Genomic DNA, 20,840 nt, shown 5'->3' on the forward strand with positions numbered 1-20,840 from the left:
CTCTGGAAGTTACATTTTTATAACTATTAGCCTTTTTTATGGGAACTTTTACTCAACTCCGTTTTCATTCCACATCTTGTGGAATTTTATGGAATACATTTATGGAATGCTGTAACCTATATGAACATCACCCCCTACTCAGAAATGGGGGAAACACATCAGGTTGATTCATTACCCATCAGAAATGAAGTAGGACAATGTGCAGCAATGTTTTTTCACAGTTTCTTAGAACCAAATCCATTCTGCAGGAGACTTCTCAGTTACCAGTAATTTATAAAATTAAAAAAAAACAAACCAAAAAACAAACGCCAACCTTCCCACGGAATCTTTCCCGACCTTTTGATCCGGAGCTTAATAGTTCTCCCCTCCCAGGGGCTGCTCAGATGCCAGAGGTCATGGGCTATTCCTGGTCTTTCTCCCCATCACTTTTATCTAATTGCTTTAAAAATCCTATCCCCCACCCTCCTGGTGAGACTCCTGCTCTGTTTCTTAAAAGGCCAACAATGTGATGTGATCTAGGACACTGTGGGTGTCTGACACGCCAGATCCCTGGAGCCCTGTAATCTGAGTTGTCCACGCAGCCCGTGCAGCAATGGGAGGGAGGGAGGAGAGGCAGGCTCCCTGTGTCCGGCCAGGCTTCCGGCAGAGGAGGGAAGAGAGGATGGAGTTGACCTCACAGCTTCCATCTTAATTACCAGAGTGAGACATGGTGTGAACATGTTACAGAAAAGAATCCAGTTAAAGTAATACTTCTCCCCCTGATTCCACCCCATGAGCTTATTAGTTGTGACCACTCTTAACAAACCTGGTCTGGCCGCCTTGTCTGCTTTCCAAGATTCTGTTTTTTAACTGTGTGTGTGTGTGTGTGTGTGTGTACAGGTGCGCGCAGCCTTTCTTACAGTTTCCCTCATTCTTTCAGTCCTTTATCTGCAGAAGGTAAGGGAGGTGAACTTTAGCAAAATAATCAAGATAGTGCTTCCATGTACTCACAGTTAGAAGAGCCCTTTGGATCACCTGTGTGCCGAAGTCATCTCAGATAAGAATTCAGCATCTCCCTCCCCGTCTTTCTTTCTTTTTCAACAAAAGGGGTTTTATTCTCATATGTTTTCGCATTGAAGGTTTATTTTGGTCAGCATGCTTTTTATTAGTGATGTAATCACCTGGACAACAACAAAATCCAGCGGACACTTCATAAACAATTTAAAAACGTTTTATGTAATTGGATTGTCTAGTTATGGCGTTGAGATGTGTATATATACATATATATATGTGTGTATGCTGATTCTGGAAACTATGGTTTGTGTTGGTGGAAAGAGTTTAAGAGAAACACCTATCAGGCCTTTTGGAGGATGGAGGACTTGTATTTAAGAGGTTAACATCAAATATATACACAAAAGCTTACAAACCATTAGAACTGGTGTTACTAATATAATTCCTGTCTGCTAGGATTCTGAGGCAGCAACTGTAAAATTTAAATCCATATTAAGATTTGCATTATGACTTCCTTGTCATGGTATTATACATACGCTTTAATACATTTTTGGTACCACATCATCGATTTTGGATACTTCTCACATCCACTCCCGTGTGCTGACCTCACAGCTACAGGTTGGAGCAGAAGGACCCTCGTCAAGAAAGCACAGGACCACCAGGGCGTGTGGTGGCTGAGCCGGGCCCAGGACCTATGGCTCCTTCCACTTTTTCTGGTCTCGGTATGTGTGGTTGACCCACTGCTGGCAGTTTTGTTCTTAGTCGTGGAAGACTTGAAAGCAGAAGTCTCCAGTATTTCAGAATATAGGACCCTCAGAACTCATGTCTGAACAATGTCCCTGCTCCCCATATACCCACCCAGCCATGTGTGATGTCTCCCTGGGGCTGATCACGGAGTCAGAAACTCATACTTTTTCTGCCCTATTTTCATTCATCAACTTCTGATTCACAGGTACAAGCAGCTGATAACCAGCATTATCATTTAAAATTGATTCCAGCCCATTGTGGAAAAATGTGATGATTTCCTTTTCAGGACAGCTTTATCTTGAGTAAAGGTCCTCATTCGGGTGGGACTTCCTGAAATGAGGAACCGCAAGTCTGACCGCTAGTATTGTGCCCGGGGTTGGGGTTGGGGGCGGGGAGGGGTGCTGCTGTGCGAGGGGTGATGAGAGGTGGACAGTGTCCTTTCCCTGGAAGCCTGGGTGTCGGATCCAGAAGCGTTTTCTAAGCTACCCAGTGTCTGTCCACATGGGGGAGGAACCAGGGGTCAGCTTAGCCAGATCATTCAAGGAGACTTTTCTGTAGCTCTGTTCCATGTCTGAAACCAGCATTTTCCCACTCGAATCAAATTTTCCACCAAGTAGTTGAGTAGGTGTAAAATATAGCTAGTTCTGTGGGAGGTCAGCGAGGCTGCTCTGGCTCAGGCGTGCCTGGTCAGGGGGTGACCCTGATGTTCATTCTGACCTCGGTGACCACCTGGGCCATGAAGGTGCCTGGTCTGGAGAGCGGTGTCCCCTTGGGATGGGGAGGAGGCCGAACAAAGAGCCTGCAATAATCATGGGTTGTTTTTTCTTTTTAATAAAAGAAAAAAGACATTTGCCTTTAGCTCTGTCTGCAGACCAGGGGTCTGGGAGGTTCCCTGGGTGTGTTTTGCATATAGGATGAGGCTCAGTCACGATGCTCACCTGCTGTAACCCAGGAGTCTTCAGCTTGTGTGCAGTGTTCAACAGTCAGAAAATGTTGCTCAGTAATTTTTTTTCCCTGCATTGACATCTAAGAGAAACTGTACCTTTGTTTTTATTTATTTATGTAATTTATTAAAAAATTTTTTGTTGAGGTATAATTGATTTACAGTGTTGTATTAATTTCTGCTGTATAGCAAAATGACTCAGTTACACATACATATATATTCTTTTTCATATTCTTTCCCATTATGGTTTATCCCAGGACATTGAATATAGTTCCCTGTGCTCTACAGTAGGACCTTGTTGTTTATCCATCCTATATATAGTAGCTTACATCTACTAACCCCAAATTCCCAGTCCGTCCCTCCTCCAGCCCCCTCCCCCTTGGCAACCGCAAGTCTGTTCTCACAGTAGGGTGGTGTGTGTGGTCATGGCTTGTCTTGGAGGCCGCGTGTTGCCGTCCCTCCCTGATTTGAGAGGCTGAAGCGGGTCCCCCAGCTCGGCAGACACTCCAGACAGATGGCGGCGACAGATGACCTTTGCCCGAGTCTCGAGGTTCTGGCCCTCTTTGTGGGGAGAAAGAGCCCGGCAGGGCTTTGTAGTCAGACAGGCCCTGGCTGTGGCCTGAGGGTCTGGTGGTTTGATTCCTGATCAGAGTGATGAGGTGTGTCTCCCAGGGTTGCCGTGAAGGTGAACGAGGCTTTGGTGAAGGTGGAGCCACCAGGGCAGTGTCTCCTGGGACCTGTCCAAGTGCTCCCCCCCCGCCCCCCCGCCCCGGCTTCTTTGTATCTGTGAGTTGGGAGGAGGAGGGCTGGTCTCTCCAGGGAGCCTTTTGGGGATTTGAGTTGTCTGGGCAGTTCGGCCAGCTCAGAAGCAGGCAGGGCAGTGTGTCCAGCGATGTCCCAAGCAAAGAGTGGGCAACCCCGCCTTGGGCCTCAGCAGAAGGGCATGGGCCTCTCATTAACCCTGAAGACTCCACTGCAGGGAAGCCCATAAATGATGGACACCAACCCTGGACGGCCACGTCCACCAAGGTTCGGAGGAAACCGCCCAGACTAGCCGGGGTGGACGCCGTGTGGGTACCAGGGCTTCAGGCTGGGCTGGAACAGATGGCTTGGGCATCCGGAGGCCAGGCCCGCGGGGACAGAGAGTGCCACTGGGTTGGGGGCAGCTGCCCCAACCACCCACACCAGTGTGGACCCGGCAGCTGAATGCCTCCTGAGACTGCAGAGAACCCCAGGTTGGGCCTGGGCTTTTCAAAACATAGTCGAGAAAAAGAAAACCTCAGTGTTGCAGAGAATTCAGATCATCCATTGGATTTTGCAGTGGTAAAATGATTAGGGGTCCTAGTCCATGTGGAGAAGGAGGTGCATTTGGTATTCATGTTAATTCCTTTCCTCTCCTTCCTCTTCCTCTCTTATTTCTATGGGGAGATGCAGGTGATGCTAGTGGAGAAATATCTTTAAAGACAAGCGTCACCGTTCCACGTGTCCCTACCTGAGCAGGCTCTGCAGCGTCCTTGAGGGACCTTTTCGGCGGGGGCCTCCATGGTCCGAGAGACCTTGAACCTGGCAGTGTTTGTAGTCAGACCTGGTTTTCTGCACAAAAGTGTACACTTTCCTGACTGGTTAGATCACAGGTTGTAATGAAGACCTGATCTGCAGTGCTCGTCCCTTAACAGAGGTTTTGAATAAGCCCATACCCCACTTTAAACATGGCAGTGGGCAGATGGCATGTAGACCCAGCAAGAGAGGGGTTTTGGTCTCTGTGTTCGTTTCCATTGAAGGTGTGTGCTTTGTGTATTGATGCTTGGTCAGTGGAATGCTTTTCTCGAAGAAAACGCTGCCCCTCCATCTCTCATCTCGAACCCCAGGTGGCCAGGGCATCTTTACGTGAACTTAAAGCAGGGTCTCTGGGTGGGGCCCCTCTGTTAGCTCAGATCTATTGTCCGCCCAGCCCACCACACCAAGTGTCAGGGGGTGAGGCTTCCAGACCCAGGCCGTCGTGCCTTTGTACTAGGCAAGTAGATAAATTCTCTGGTACTAGGTTTGCTACTGGTACGATGGGTTTAGAGCTTTGAAGCCTTGCATTCCTCACTCTGAAGTCTGCTAAGGAGAGCCTTTAACCTCTCAGAGATCGTTAAGCCCTGTGTAAAAGTGGGTATTAATATCTATCCCAGAGGTTACTGGGAGGGTTAAATAACACCCCCGTGCATGCAGAGGGCAACCTAGACAGCCCCCCAGAAACCCACAGGCATTGGCTTGGGGAGATCTGACCCCAGGCACCTTCACTTTTTTAAAAAAATACATATATTTATTTATTTATGGCTGTGTTTGGTCTTTGTTGCTGCATGTGGGCTCTAGAGCACAGGCTCAGTGGTTGTGGCTCGTAGGCTCTGGAGCCCTGGCTTCAGTAGTTGTGGCACGTGGGCTCAGTAGTTGTGGCTCGCAGGCTCTAGAGCACATGGGCTTAGTTGCTTTGTGGCGTGTGGGACCTTCCACACCAGGGATCGAACCCGTGTCCCCTGTATTGGCAGGAGGATTCTTAACTACTGTGTCACCAGGGAAGGCCCGTTCACTTTTCAATGAAAAATTTAAAACTACAACTTATGTCCAGAAGAACCCCTGAAAATACTACTACGGAGGTGGCCATTTGTGGGCATGGCTGTCTTTAGCTGGTGGCTTTCTCCACTAAGTGGCACGTGTAAGGCCCACAGTGAGAAATCGGAATCCTTGGTCCGGACCCGAGTCCAGATACCAAAAGGTCTATTTCTGCAGAACTTGTCATGTTACTGTAAACACTTGGCAGAGAGAAAGGCACCGTCATCCTGCGGTACCGCTAACATCTTGTCCAGATCTCACACTCCCAGTGTGTTTGCGCAGCGCCTTGTCCTAGAGTTAAATCATCCATTTAAAAAAAATCATGCGCGCCCTTAAAATAATGCCAGAGAATGCATAAAGAGGAATTCATTTTTTAATCAAAATTTATGAACTTGCCTTATAACAGTTTTATGAAAGCCGTACTTGAGTGATCCTTTTCTGTTTGACTAAAATAGAACTCGACTTTTCTGTGGGATATTGAACGTCTGAGGTCATCATTGTGCTGGGGCTGAATTAATAGATCCTGTCTGCGTGAACCGTCAGGATGAATCCCTTCTGGGTTTGAAGCGTAATTAAAGGTGTCAGTGAACCCTCTCAGAGGTCCACGGAGCCACAGGGTCCCCTCAAATGATAGGCCGGGACTGAAAATAGTTACCCAGGTGTAGTGGCCATGAGGTGACAGCAAGCTTCATAGCCAGGAGGGAGGGGGCGGCAGGTCCCCTCTGTCAGCTCCTCGGCTTGACTTCCTTGCGGTTTCGGGATGCTGTCCTCAGATTCCTGCAGGGATGTTTGCTTCCCTTTTCTTTCCTTTTCTTTCGTTGTTTTTTTTTTTTTTTTTTTTTTTTTAGCTTTTATTGGAGTATAGTTGATCTACCATGTTGTGTTCATTTCAGGTGTACAGCACAGTGAATCAGTTATACATATATCCACTCTTTTTTAGATTCTTTCCCCGTGAAGGTCATTACAGAGTATTGAGCAGCATTCCCTGTGCTCTACAGTAGGTCCTTGTTAGTTAATCTCTTTTATACATAGTAGTGTGTGTGTTCATCCCAATAAGCGTGAAACTGTGGGTCTGGTAGGGGGTGGGGGGAATGGGCTGGGGGGGGGGGCTCTATCAGTGAATGGCCAGTGCAGGACATGGAGTCTCTAAATGACATCCATGCTCTGCAATTCTTCTCCCTAATTAGCCTTCCAGACAGGCTTTTTGAATTTCCACTTGGCAACCACTCTTTCCTTTTCGGCAGGCTTTGAGGGCGAGGGCGGGGGTGTTGTGGGGAGGGGTCTGGAAGAGACCTGGGAGCTTAGGTCCCTCAGTTATGGCCGAGGATGGGGGGGGGGTGGCCTCTCCGCCGACCCGGGGCCCGGAAGATGGAGCAGGGTGAGGGTGGTTTTGTTGGGGCTGAGGTTAGTAAATGTGAAACACCTTTTTTTCCTGGAGTCTATGAAAAATAATTCGTTTCAGGCAAATAGTTATTTCTCAAGCAGTGACTTAAAATCAAACAAGCAAGAGGTCCTAACAGACGGTTCTTTCTGTTTCTTTTCAGATTTCCTATGTTCCTTTCCTACAAGTGATTTCCCGGATCGTAATTCTCTGCTGAGGTTTGAGTTGGATTTGAGAATTTGGAGAATTCCTGCAGCTTGGTGACTTCGGGGGTGCAGTCAGCTGAAGAATTCACCTTTTGAGGAGCTTTGCGTTGTGTCATCTCTCGTAACTGAGTGCAGGAGGTGAGTGCGGCTTCCTGCCTAAAACAGGCTGGAGGAGGTGCTGCTTTTGCCACAAATGTTCGCTTTGCACTAGTAACATGGCAATAAATGTAGCTCTGATTTGTTGATCCTCATAAAATGTAAGTTTTCAAGGGATCTGGTTCAAAAATCAGACTCACCATTCCTGCTGTGGCATGTGGTGGCATCAGGGAGCTAGGAAGCAAGGCAGTGGGCGTGTCCAACCTGTGAACCGCCCCCGCGCCTCAGCTCCTGGGCCAGACTTGTGGTCTATAGGAGCCGGGCCTCCTGTGTGCTGCCTGGGATGGGGACGTCCAGGATACATAGGAGCTGTCTTCAGGGTGAGCTCCATCTAGTGAAGGCTTCATTCCGGCTTGGTTGCCGGGAAGATAATTCTACATTAAAACATGCAAACAGATAAGGATTCCAAGGAACGGTTTATCTGTTCATATGAGAAATCTGCTCCTGTGTTAAAATAAAATCATGCCTGTGATACAGCATGTGGATTGAGATCATCACAGATAGTGGACAAAAGCATGTGTTATAACAGACGTTTCTTAGCCTTAACAAATGGTTTGGGACATTTATTTAGATTACAAGAGATGCTGTCTGGTGGTCCAGTTTATCTGGGGTCCTGGCTTTGGCTGGGCAGTAGAAGTGCTTTATGAGAAAGTCCAATTTCACCTTCAGAGTGTTGGCCTGGAAGTGTGGGGATAACACCCAATTCATGAGCTTTCCTTCAAACCCTTATTTTGCTTCTATTATTCACAAATCACTTTAAACTATTCTTTTTCTTTTTTAGAGTTTTTATTTTACATTGGAGTATAATTGATTTACAAGGTGTTAGTTTCAGGTGTATAGCCAAATGATTTAGTCATATATCTCTATATCGTTTTTATGCTTCCTTTCCCGTTTAGCTTATTATCGCATATTGAGTAGAGTTCCCTGTGCTGTACAGTAGGTCCTTGTTGATTATCAATTTTATATCCAGTAGTGTGCACACTGCACATGTTAGTCTCAGACTCCTAATTTGTCCCTCCCCCTCCCCCTTTCCCCTTTGGTAACCATAAATTTGGCTTTAAACTATTCTTGAACCTGTAACTTTGGACTATAAAATCTTTGGTTGCTGTAGATTTATTAGTTTAATATAAGTTAGAATTTTCTTTCATTTGGTCTAAAACTACTATGAAAATTTTTGTAAATCAGATTTTTCTCCTCAACTGCTTTTTTTTTGGAACCACCTTGATTTCAGTTGTGTTCCCCTTTGATGTGTGGTGAGCAGAAGGGCACGGAGTCAATATGTAGCGTTTCATAGGGTAAGATCATGTATTCACCTTTATGATTTCTTTGGAGCAAATGACACTCTTCCACCTGTTTGGGGGTGGGGGGGGGCATCCATTATGATTTCTGGGTTGGGTCCTGGTTTGGAATTGAGAGCCTGGAGCTCATCTCAGCAGCTGATCCAAGCTCTCCTCCTTTCTGTGTCCCCGTAAGTGACCCTGAGGCCCCCCTCCCCTCAGGATGTTGCTGGTTCTCACTGGGTCTCACTGGCTTTACATCCCCCCGGGCACTGATTGGACACTCCCACGTTTCTCTTCCAGACCTTGTGTGGGTGGACACCATTACGTGTTTCATGTCCAATCCTGGGAGGTTTCCATTACATAAAAAAATCTTAGCTATGACCACTCAATTTTTTAAATGGTCTTTGAAGTGGAACCTTTTAAAACTTGTAACTTGGTCGTTTATAAGTGCAGTCATGTATCAGTCAGTTTGTCAGATTTTTATGGGAATAAAGGCTAGAGATTAGTGCAGATCCTTGAATCTGATCATCAGAATTCTTTAGTGATTCATCAGTAACAGAGTCTGACATGACTTCTTTAGGAGGTCTTGGTCATGGGTGACATTAACAGACTCTTAAGTGACTCTTCCAGAAAGTGGTGAGTCAGGGGAAGTTACATGCTTAATTAGGGGAATATATTCTGCACAAGTGCCCAAGATCTGTTGCTATCACAAGATCTGTTACCATCATACAAAGAAAGAGGCAATGCCTGGGTATGACTAGGTGGACTGTCATACGTAGATTATCAGGCAGATATACTCACAAAAATATTTATATGCATGTAATCTTTTTTTGGGGGGGGCCATTTTTAAAATTTTATTTATTTATTTATTATTTTTTTTGGGTACACCAAGTTCAATCATCTGTTTTTATACACATATCCCTGTATTCCCTCCCTTCCTTGACTCCCCCCGCCTAGAGTCCCCCCCTCCCTCCCCGCCCCAGTCCTCTAAGGCATCTTCCATCCTCGAGTTGGACTCCCTTTGTTATACAACAACTTCCCACTGACTATCTGTTTTACAGTTGATAGTATATATATGTCTGTGCTACTCTCTCGCTTCATCTCAGCTTCCCCTTCACCCCCCGCCCCCTCCCAAACCTCGAGTTCTCCAGTCCATTCTCTGTATCTGCGTCCTTGTTCTTGTCACTGAGTTCATCAGTACCATTTTTAGATTCCGTATATGTGAGTTAGCATACAATATTTGTCTTTCTCTTTCTGACTTACTTCACTCTGTATGACAGACTGTAGTTCTATCCACCTCATGACATATAGCTCCATCTCATCCCTTTTTATAGCTGAGTAATATTCCATTGTATATATATGCCACATCTTCTTTATCCATTCATTTGTTGATGGGCATTTAGGTTGCTTCCATGTCCTGGCTATTGTAAATAGTGCTGCAATAAACATTATGGTACAAGTTTCTTTTGGGATTATGGTTTTCTTTGGGTATATGCCCAGTAGTGGGATTACTGGATCATATGGTAGTTCTATTTGTAGTTTTTTAAGGAACCTCCAAATTGTTTTCCATAGTGGCTGTACCAACTTACATTCCCACCAACAGTGCAGGAGAGTTCCCTTTTCTCCACACCCTCTCCAACATTTGTTGTTTCCAGATTTTGTGATGATGGCCATTCTGATCGGTGTGAGGTGATACCTCATTGTGGCTTTGCCTTGCATTTCTCTGATGATGAGTGATGTTGAGCATCTTTTCATGTGTTTGTTGGCCATCTGTATGTCTTCTTTGGAGAAATGTCTCTTTAGGTCTTCCGCCCATTTGTGGATTGGTTTATTTGCTTTTTTGGTATTAAGCTTCTGTAATCTTTTTTTATTGTAACTTTAAAAAGTTAATTAGTTTTATTTATTGGCTGCGTCATGTCTTCCTGGCTGTGCTCACGGTTTCTCTAATTGCGGAGAGCAGGGGCTACTCTTCTTTGCGGTGCGTGGGCTCTAGGTACGTGGGCTTCACTAGTTGGGGCACGTGGGCTCAGTAGTTGTGGCTCACCGGCTTAGTTGCTCCACAGCATGTGGGATCTTCCTAGACCAGGGCTCGAACCCATATCCCCTGCATTGGCAGGCAGATTCTCAACCACTGCGCCCCCAGGGAAGCCCTATGTGCATGTAATTTTAAAGAATTACTCTTATAAGTTCATGAGAGCCACACCAAAGTCCTGATTTACTTATTAAAAATTACTTCCGTGGTTTTGAAAAATGTCCAGTGGGTAAACCACTAGATCTGTCCATTCATGTAATAAATATTAACTGTGAGCACAGCTGGATTCTGGAATGTTTTTCCTGCAGTGACTGTTTTAGCACTGCAAAAAAAGATGAAATATAGTTCTGGACTCTCTTTCTCGTGGCCTTGTGGGATGGGGTGCAACCCTGACGGCTCTGGAGCTGTGCTGACTGCTGTGTTCAGGTTCTTAGAGCAAGTCTCAGGTGCCCAAGGCAGGGTAAACAGAGCGAGTTTTAAAGAAGGGGATGTGGGACCGAGGTGTCATGGGTCCCATGGCACAGGGCAGGCTGGGTGTCTTAGCGGGTTATCGGTCTCCATTTCATTTAAGCAGTAACAGGTGGGGATGGGCACATTCCGTGGGTCAGGGGTCTTTGATGTGCTCACAGGAAAAGTGGTGGCTTCGTCAGCCTGTTACTTGCCCTGTCCTGGAAAGCAAGGAAAGCAGTGCCGACCAGGTAAAGTGCTACATGAGGAGTCAGCCTCAGAATGACATTTCCCCGCTACCGGGCACCCCAAGTTGGCGCTGTCTCAGCTAGCCTAAGCCTGGTGCTGAGCCAGGGGGAGCGGTCTTGGGGAGGGATGTCTGAGCTGCTTCTCAGGGTGACCCGAGGAGGTCCCTGAGCCCCCTGTGTCGAGGGTCTGCATTTCCCTGCCCTGTATTCTTGTCTTCCCTGGAGCTTATCCTGCCGCCTCCCCACCCCCCCATCTTTGAAATTAAGGAGCCAAGTCTTCAGAACTCCCTGGCCTTGAATTTGCCTGATTTGGGGGGAGTGGAGATCCTGCGGCAGACCCCTTCCTTTTCCACTGGAATGAACTTAACAGTGTGTAGTCTGCACTTAATTCTTCCCTGGATAACTAAACATTGACTGTGGTTCACTGTTGTTGGAGGCTGGCTGCTATTTCCTGTGGATGGAGGATGAACAGCTTTGTATGTTATACGGAAAACTGTTTACCTTTTGAAAATCTACTTGGAGACTTTTTCAAGAGAGAAGCCCAACGGGTGGAAGGACGTGGGTGTTATAGGGGGAAGACGATATGTAGGTGACAAGACTTATGGGTAGAGAAAAATAATCGAGATCTGGATTTCAGACTGTGGCAGTTGCTGATGTGAATACCCAAAATGTAAATGTGAGCATAGGCATCATTTTCTTTATTCTTTCTTTTTTTTTTTTTTGAGCTCTATTGAGAGATAATTGACAAAATTGTAAGATATTTAAAGTGTACATTGTGGTGATTTGATACACATATACATTGTGAAAGGATCCCCCATGTAGTTAATTTTAATATGCCCATCCCCTCACATATTTATCCTTTTTTAAGAAATGAGAACAGTTAGGTTCTACTCTCTTATTAGCAAATTTCAATTATATAATAGTGTTGTCAACTGTAATCATCATGGTTTACATTAGATTCTCAGACCTTGTTCATCTCAGAGCTGAAATCTTTTTACCAGCCTCTCCCTATTTTCTCCGCCACCCAGCCTGTGGCAGCAACTTTTTTTTTACTCCCTGCTTCAATGAGTTCAACTTTTTAAAAAAAAATTCCACATGTAAATGCTGCCATGCAGTGCCTGTCTTTCTCTGGCTGGCTTATCTCACTTAGCACAGTTCCCTCAAGGGCTGTGCATGTTGTCATAAGTGGCAGGATTTCCTTCCTTTTCAAGGTTGAACAGTATTCCTGTGTGTGTACGTGTGTTTACACATATATACCCACGTATATATAGCATCTTCTTTATTCATCCATTGATGGACACTTAGGTTGTTTCCATGTCTTGGCTATCGTGACTAATGCTGCAGTGAACCTGGGGGTGCAGATACCGCTTCCAAATCCTGTTTTTATTTCTTTTGGATAGATATCCGAAAGTAGGATTTCTGGATCACATGGTAGTTCTGTTTTTAATTTTTTTGAGGAACCTGCATTCTGTTCTCCATAGTGGCTGCACCAATTTACATTCCCACCAACAGGCACAAGGGTTCCCTTTTTCCGCACCCTCATCAGACACTTGTTATCCTGTCTCTTTGATGATGGTCATTCTGACAGGTGTGAGGTGATATCTGATTATGGTTTTGATTTGTGTTTCCCTGATGATTAGTGATGTTGAGCACCTTTTCATGTGCCTTTTGGCCATCTGCACATCTCTGGAAATATGTCCTCTGTATGTTTTTTAATCTGATTGTCTTTTTGCTATTGAGTTGTATGAGTTCTTTATATATTTTGGATATTAACCTCTTATCAGGTATATGATTTACAGATATTTTCTCCCATTCTGTAGGTTGCCTTTTCACTCTGTTGATGGTTTCCTTTGCTGTGCAGATGCTTGTTAGTTTGATGTATTCCTAATTACTTATTTTTGGTTTTATTGCCTTTGCTTTTGGTGTCAAATCCAAAAGATCATCGCAAGAGAGATGTCAAGATGCTTACCCCTTGTGTTTGTTTGTTTTTGGAGTTTTATGCTTTCCGGTCTTATTTTCAAGTCTTTAATCCATTTTGAGTTGATTATTGTGTTTGGTGTAAAACGGTGGTCCAGTTTCATTGTTTTGCATGTGGTTGTCTAGTTTTTCCAACACCATTTATTAACTGGACTCACCTTCCCCATTGTATATTCTTGGCACCTTTGTCATAAATTGACTGTATAAAGGTGGGTTTATTTCTGGATTCTCTATTCTGTTCCATTGACCTCTATGTCTATTTTTATGCCAGTACCATACTGTTTTGGTTACTGTAGTTTTGTACTATACAGTTGAGCCTTGAACAGCTTGGGTTTCAACTGCAGGGGTGCACTTATAGTCTGATTTTTTTCAATAGTGATTACTCCAGTGCTACACTTTCCATGGTTGGTTGAATCCATGGATGTGGAACTGCGGATACAGAACTGTGGATCCAAAGGGCCAACTATAAGCTACAAGTGGGTTTTTGACTGCCCATTACCCCTGCATTTTTCAAGGGTCAACAGCAGTTTGAAATCAGGGAGCGTGATGCCTCCAGCTTTGTTCTTCTTTCTCAAGATTGCTTTGATTATTCAGGGTGTTTTGCAGTTCCATATAAATTTTGAGATAGTTCGTTCTAGTTCTGAGATAAATACCATTGGAATTTTGACAGGGATTGCATTGAGTCTGTAGATTTCTTTGGATAGAAATGGACATTTTAACAGTGCTAATTTTTCCAATCCACAAACATAGAAAAATCTTTCCATTTATTTGTGTTTTCTTCAATTTCTTTTATCAGTGTCTTATAGTTTTCAGTATACAAGTCTTTCACCCTCTTGGTTAAATTTATTTCTAGGTATTTTATTCTTTTTGATACAATTGTAAATGGGATTGTTTTCTTAGTTTCTCTTTCTGATAGTTCATTGTTAGTGTATAGACACAACTGACTTTTGAAAGCTGATTTTTGTATCTTTCAACTTCACTGAATTTATTTGTTCCCATAGTTTTTTGGTGGAGTCTTTAGGGTTTTATTTAGGGTTTTTGATATTATGATGCATAATATCACATCATCTGTAAATATAGACTGTTTTACGTCTTCCTTTTTGATTTGGGTCCCTTTTATTTCTTTTTCTTATTGCTGTGGCTATAACATTCAGTACTATGTTCAGTAAGTGATAAGAGTGGGGATCCTTGTCTTGTTCCTGCTCTTAGAAGAAACGTTTTCAGCTTTTCACCATTGAATATGTTGTTTGCTGTGGGCTTGTCATATATGGCCTTTATTATGGTGAGATATGTTCCCTCTGTACCCACTTTGTTGAGTTTTTATCATAAATGAGTACTGAATTTTGTCAAATGCTTTTTATGTACCTATTGAGATAATTATATGATTTTTGTCCTTCGTTGTATTAATGTGCTGTATCATGTAGATTGATTTTCAGGTACTGAACTATCCTTGCATCCCTGGGGTAAATCCTGCATGATCTTTTTAATGTGCTGTTAGGTTCAGGGTCCTAGTATTTTGTTGGGAATTTTTTGCATCTGTATCCATCAGGGGTATTGGGCTGTGATTTTCTGTTCTTGTAGTGTTCTTAGTTTTGGTATCTGGGTATTTGCTGACCTCTTAAAATGAGTTTGGAAGTATTTTCTCCTCATTTTTGGGGAATAGTTTGAGAAGGATTGGTATTAATTCTTCTTCAGTTTGATAGAATTCACTAGTGAACCCATCTGGTCCTGGACTTCTGTTTGTTGGGAGGTTTTTGATTATTGAGTCAACCTCGTAACTAATGATTGGTATGTTCAGATTTTTTATTTCTTTGTTATTGGTCTTGAAAGGTTTGATCTTTCTAGGAATTTACCCACTTCTGGGATGTCCAATTTGTTGGTGTATAACTGTTCATAGTAATCTCTTATGAGCCTTTTTCTTATGTCTGCGGTATCAGATGTAATGTCTCCTCTTCCTTCCTTCCTTCCTTCCTTCCTTCCTTCCTTCCTTCCTTCCTTCCTTCTTTCTTTCTTTCGTTTTTTCTTGTCTTTCTTTTCTTCCTTCTTTCCTTCTTTCTGTGGTTTTGTTCATTTCAGTCCTCTTTTTTTTTCCTAGGTGAGTCTAGGTAAAGTTTGTCTATTTTCTTTATCTTTTGAAAAAAACAGCTCATAGTTTTATTGATCTTTTCTATTGTCTTTTTAGACTCTGTTTCATTTATTTCTGCTCTGATTTCTATACTTCCTTCTACTAACTTTGGGTGTCCATTTGTTCTTTTTCTAGTTCCGTGAGGTGAAAAGTTAGTTGTTTATTTGGGATCTTTGTTTTTTCTCAATATGGGTTTTTATCACTCTGAACTTCTCTCTTAGAGCTGCTTTTAATGCATCCCATGAGTTTTGGTCTATTGTATTTCCATTTTCATTTGACTCAAGATTTTTTTTATTGAAATATAGTTGATTTACAATATTAGTTTCAGGTATACAACATAGTGATTCAATATTTTTATACATTATATTCCATCTAAACTTATTACAGAATAATGGCTATATTTTCTTGTGCTGTGCATATATCCTTGTTGCTTATATGTAGTAGTCTGTACCTCCTAATGTCTCAAGATATTTTTAAATTTCTTCTTTGATCCATTGCTGTTCAGTAACATGCTATTTAATTTCCACATATTTGTGAATTTTCCAGTTTTCTTCTTGTTACTGATTGCTAGTTTTACACCATCGTGATGGGAAAAGATGCTTAATGTGATTTCAGTCTTCTTAAATTTATTAATTCTTGTTTGTGTCCTAACACATGATAGATCCTGGAGAATGTTCCATGTGCGCTTAAGAAAAATATGTATTCTGCTGCTGTTGGATGGAATGTTTTGTCAGTGTCTGTTAAGTCCATCTGGTCTAGTGTGTAGTTTAAGTACAAATTTTCTTATTGATTTTCTGTCTGGATGATCTATTGTTGAAAGTGGTATATTGAAATGCCCTCCTATTATTGTATTGCTGTCTATTTCTCCCTTTAGATCTGTTAATATTTCCTTTATATATTTAAGTGCTCCTATATTGGGTGCATAAATATTTACAAATATTGTTTCCTCTCGTTGGATTGACCCCTTTATCATTATAGGATTCCCTCCTTTGTCTCTTAGCACAGTCTTTGGCTTTAAGTCTGTTTTGTCTGATATAAGAATAAGCTGCCCCAGGTTTCTTTTGGTTTCCATTTGCTCGGACTCTTTCCATCCCCCTCACCTTTAGTCTGTGTGTGTGTCCTTAAAGGTGAAGTGAGTCTCTTGTAGGCAGCATATAGATAGGTCTTGTTTTTTATTCATTCAGCCACTCAGTGTCTTTGATTGAATAATTTAGTTCATTTACATTTAAATTAATTATTGATGGCTAAGTACTTCCCTTTTGAAAATTGTTTTCTTACTGTTTTTAAATTCTTTTGTTTCTTTTTTCACCTCTGTCTTTTTCTTTGTGATTTGATGATTTTCTGGAGCAGTGTGCCTAAATATCTTTCTCTTTCTCTTTTGCGTCTCTGTTAAAGGTTTTTGCTTTATGGTTACCATGAGGCTAACATAAAATGTCTTATAATAGTCTATTTTAAGCTGATAGCAACTTAAGTCTGTATGCATCATTTTCCCTTCTACTATAGAAGCAGCAGTGGTTCATTTAAATGTGTATTAAGTAGAGAAAATAAGTTAAACATGCCTGTCGCTTTTAGGATTGTAAAAATGCTATCCAGTAATATTTCTTTTGGTAAAGGAAAAATTTTTTTACTTGTCTTCATATCAGCCTATTTTTTTTTTTTTTTTTTTTTTTGACTGTGCTGTGTGCTTGTGGGATCTTAGTTCCCCAACCAGGGATTAAACCCAGGCCGTCAGCAGTGAGAGCACAGAGTCCTAACCACTGGACTGCCAGGGAATTCCCCCTCATTTCTTATAACAACAGTTTCCCAGAGTTTAAGTACTAAGTAAAGTACTAAGTAAAGTTGACTTAAATTTACTCCTCTCTTTTACCATATCCCAGATTTTTGGTATTTTGGAGATTGCTGGTCACTCACTTTGCCCCCACAGATATTATTTAAAAAGACTTTTTATATGCAAGACCCATTTCTACGTCATTAAGTTTTTAGGGCCACAGCTGTTGCTAGGAGGCTGGATACCTAGAAGTAACTTGTTGAGTTTCTGCCAAAATAGAAGGAACCATCCTCCCCCTTCACTGGGACTCCTGGGGCACATGGGGTATGGCCTCTGCAGCTGGACCAGTTGGGTCTTCCTAAGGGCTACTGAATATCTGGGGATGCTTGTAGCCTTTGATGTTCTAGTTGATGTGGTGACTAGATCTGCAATAATTGGTTAACTAATTGCCCAATAACTATTGAGTGTTGCTAAATATATATATATATATATATCTTACTGTGTTGATTCTATCACAGTTAACCTGCTGGTTAGTCAATGGGAGCAGCTGTAATGTACTGAGTACTTGCCAGGCACTTGGCCCAGGAGTGCCTCCTCCAGGATACTGTCTGTGGCTGGAATACAGGTCTTATTACCGCCATTTCATAGGCAGAGACACTGAGCCTCTGGAGAGCGAGGAGGGCTGCCCCGGATCAGAGAGTGGAACTCACACAGCAGCATTCTGTTCTGACCACGGGTTGCTGCTTCCAAGTTGGTGTTCCTTCTGCTCCCTGGCTCTGACATTCTGCGGTAATGACACAGCAGTGACCTGTTGAATCACGGATGCTCTGAGAGGTGAAACAACTTGGCCAAAGCCCAGTGATCATAGGACAGAGCAGGCTGTGAACCCACATCTTCTGACCCAAAGCCTTTCATTCTCACTCGACCATGAATTTTATTTATTTATTTATTTTCCCCAGCAAAATCTCCAGCAGCCAAGGATGATTTGGAAGTGAGTTCCTTCTGGAAACCTAAGGAAAGGAGAATGGAGGAAGGCTTTTGGAGGGGTTGGGGGGTGGGGGACAGGAGCCAAATCCCCCAGAGGCCTGGGTACCTCTTGAAGGCTCTAGGGCCAGCTCAGCAGCTCAGAATCCAGCTGAGGCCAGCTCAGCAGGCCTCGGACCTGCACCTGTGCTCTTCCCAGATGTCGCTGTGTATTTGTGAGTCCCTGCTGACCAACTGACCTCTGAGAGGGAAGTCATTTGGGGAGGCAGAAAGACCTTCTGCCCTTCCTGTGTGTGGGGTCATTCTGTGGTCCCCTGCGCTTCCTACAACACCTGTGTCCAGAGTGAAGCTGTTTAAAATCATGATCGACGGTTTCTTTACGTAGCCATGAAACCATCCTTTTCTGATGGTTGAGGTGACAACGTTTAGCCAAGCATTTCTCTTCTCTATCACAGCCGACGTGCCCCAAAAGTGTGGGCTTCCTCAGACTCAAATTAAAAACACACAGAAAAGCAAATCCTTGCCCGCCCACCCCCCACCCCCTATTCTTCTCCTTAGGACAGATTGTGGAACTGAATTCATAACTTTCCAGCCGTCTCCCCACGAGTCTCTGAATTGTACCTTACAGTTTACGAAGGAATTTGCACATAAATTCTGTCTAAGATCAGGTGATGTGGCTATATCCCCCACCCCCCATTTTGTAAACGATGGAAAAGAGCCAGGAGAGGTTGCTTTACTTGCAAAGACGGCCCGGCAGATGGTGACCTGTGGCTCACGGCTGCGTTGGAGCGGCGAGGTACTGACCGCACATGTGCTGTCTTGCTCTCAGAGTCCCTGGACCAGGCGGGTAGACGATGTAGATGTGAGAGAGTGATTCTAAGAAGCAGGCCGCACCGGCCACATGGAGCTTTAAATAGAGTGCTGCTGCACTTGAGGTTCCAAAATTAGGAGAGATGAAGTGTTTTTCTTGGCCTCCTTCCTCCAAAAAAGCAAAACATGTTCCTGCTGTGTGTTCGTGTGTATTGCCGGGTTGGGTGGGGTGTAAGCTTTTGAAAAGCAAACTAGACCTTGAACATGTAAATCTTTTGGAGGTGATGGGTGTGTTTTTTACCTTGTTTGTGGTGATGGTATCAAGTGTGTTTGCATATGTCGACTCATCCAGTTGGACACATGTAATATGTGCAGCCTCTTGCATAGTAAGTGAACCTCAATAAAGCTGAAGGACGCTAAACTGCCATGGCAGGATGAGAATCCCTTCACAGACGCACCTGCAGCAGATGCTGTGTGTGGAAAACCGCAGTGAGCAGCCTGGTGGTCCAGGAATCCTGCGGAGGGTTGGCAGTGGCCCCAGGGACCCCACCTTCTCCTGTCGCTGACTTGTCTCAGTGCAGAGAGCAGAAAAGCACCTTGAGTTTTAGATTTCTGCTGATCAGAATCCTGTTGGCTTTTATTTTAATACTGCAAGTGCGTTCTTTGGAAACTGTACGGCTCCAAGATGTTAAAATGGCTATAAAACTGTAGCAATAACTTGAACCATGAAAGAGCTGTTTAAGGGGAGTGACTTTTGATGCTGTGTTAATGAATAAAATAGTAACAGAAGCAGGTTTGAATGGAGGCTCGCGCCCCTCTGTGCTTGTGGAGGGGGTAATCGTGTCCACCTGCTGGTCCCTGACTGCGGGCTGACTCCGCATCTCCCTGTGAAATGACATTCGCCTTCTGAGTCTCTCGGAGTTGACCTTGACCCACAATCACATTGATGCGTGAATTGATGGGGTTGGTGGAGGCTCCCTGGCCCACCCTGGCTCTCCCACCTTCCTGTGTGCAGACCTCCCCACACACAAGGGCAGGCCGCGGTCAAGGGCAGCCCAGGGCAGCCCCAGCCCACCGGGGAAAGCAGAAAATGCTTTGCCCACAGGTGGGGTGTTTCCGTAGAAGGCTGCTTTCTGCTTGGGACCCCAGCACTCGGGGAAAGAGTGGGAGACACGGGATCTGAGACCCCTCCCCTAGTCAGACTGGCTTTGGTTGGAGGGATTGGGGGTTTGTAGCCTCTGCTCTGAACTTGAGTTCTTGCGGTAGATTTTGTGGCACTGACAGAGGCAAATAGGGACATTCCGTGCTCAGATGGCAAGAGCCAGGAAAGCCGTTGACCCCAGGAGCCTGGGGCAGGAACATCTTCCCTGTCGGTAGCCTGGGTCTATAGAGGCCTATTTTGTAGGAGAAGCTGAATGCATGCTGGCTGCACCCTGGGCTGCGCAGGCGGGTCTGAGCCTCCGGGGCTGAAAGCTGCCCGAGATTCAAGACGTGCTGGCAGAGGAGAGAACCACAGTGTCAGTATTTCATCAGAGACGTCCCCTCACCTGGTTCCTCCTGAGAGTCATGGAGGGACCTCTGAAAACACAGGCCCCAGTCTCCAGCCCCAAGGACTCCATCTGGGGAAGCCTAGATGTTTGTGCTTTTTCTGTAGAGCTTCCCAGGTCCTTCCAGTCACCAGTTTGGAAACTGCTGACCTGGACCCTGGGTTTTGAATCCCCTGGCAGCTGTGGCACAGGTGAGGAGAGAGGGGGGCAGGCGGTCAGCCTCCTGCACCTGCCAGCTCCCCTTGTGCACATGCATCCCCTCTGTGCTCTGGGCCACCTTGAAACATGCACTGTCCTTGAGGGGCCGCCTGGGCTGCTTGGGCCCCACTCCAGACCAGCCTGGAGTCTGGGCATCTGTATCTTCACACCCATCTTCCCTAAAGGGGCCTCTGAGGTCCTCCATTTGAGGATTTTCATATATGCACACTTCAGATAATTCACGAGCCTTTAGAAAGTTCCATTCCATGCCTAATTACCGTGCATATTGGCAGCTGCAGTTTTGATACTTGCAGGGAGCTAACCCTCAAGAGAGACACTGCTCTTAGGCACAGAAATCGAACAAAACACAATGGGGTGCCAGGCACCGTGGTGCCCAGATTACACC

The 20,840-nt window shown here is 44.4% G+C and overlaps 1 protein-coding gene across 3 annotated transcripts in view; it reads left to right on the forward strand.

Annotated features, from left to right (window-relative positions):
* NCK2 (NCK adaptor protein 2) overlaps positions 1 to 20,840 on the forward strand; it is a 130,442-nt gene that overhangs the window by 55,305 nt on the left and 54,297 nt on the right. For all 3 annotated transcript variants that reach the window (XM_057742753.1, XM_057742754.1, XM_057742755.1), the window contains exon 2: positions 6,820 to 7,000. The gene's annotated coding sequence lies outside the window, so the exon portion shown is untranslated. The remainder of the gene's footprint in view (positions 1 to 6,819; positions 7,001 to 20,840) is intronic.

Source organism: Hippopotamus amphibius, chromosome 7 (genome assembly GCF_030028045.1).
Source record: "Hippopotamus amphibius kiboko isolate mHipAmp2 chromosome 7, mHipAmp2.hap2, whole genome shotgun sequence".
NCBI lineage: Eukaryota > Metazoa > Chordata > Mammalia > Artiodactyla > Hippopotamidae > Hippopotamus > Hippopotamus amphibius.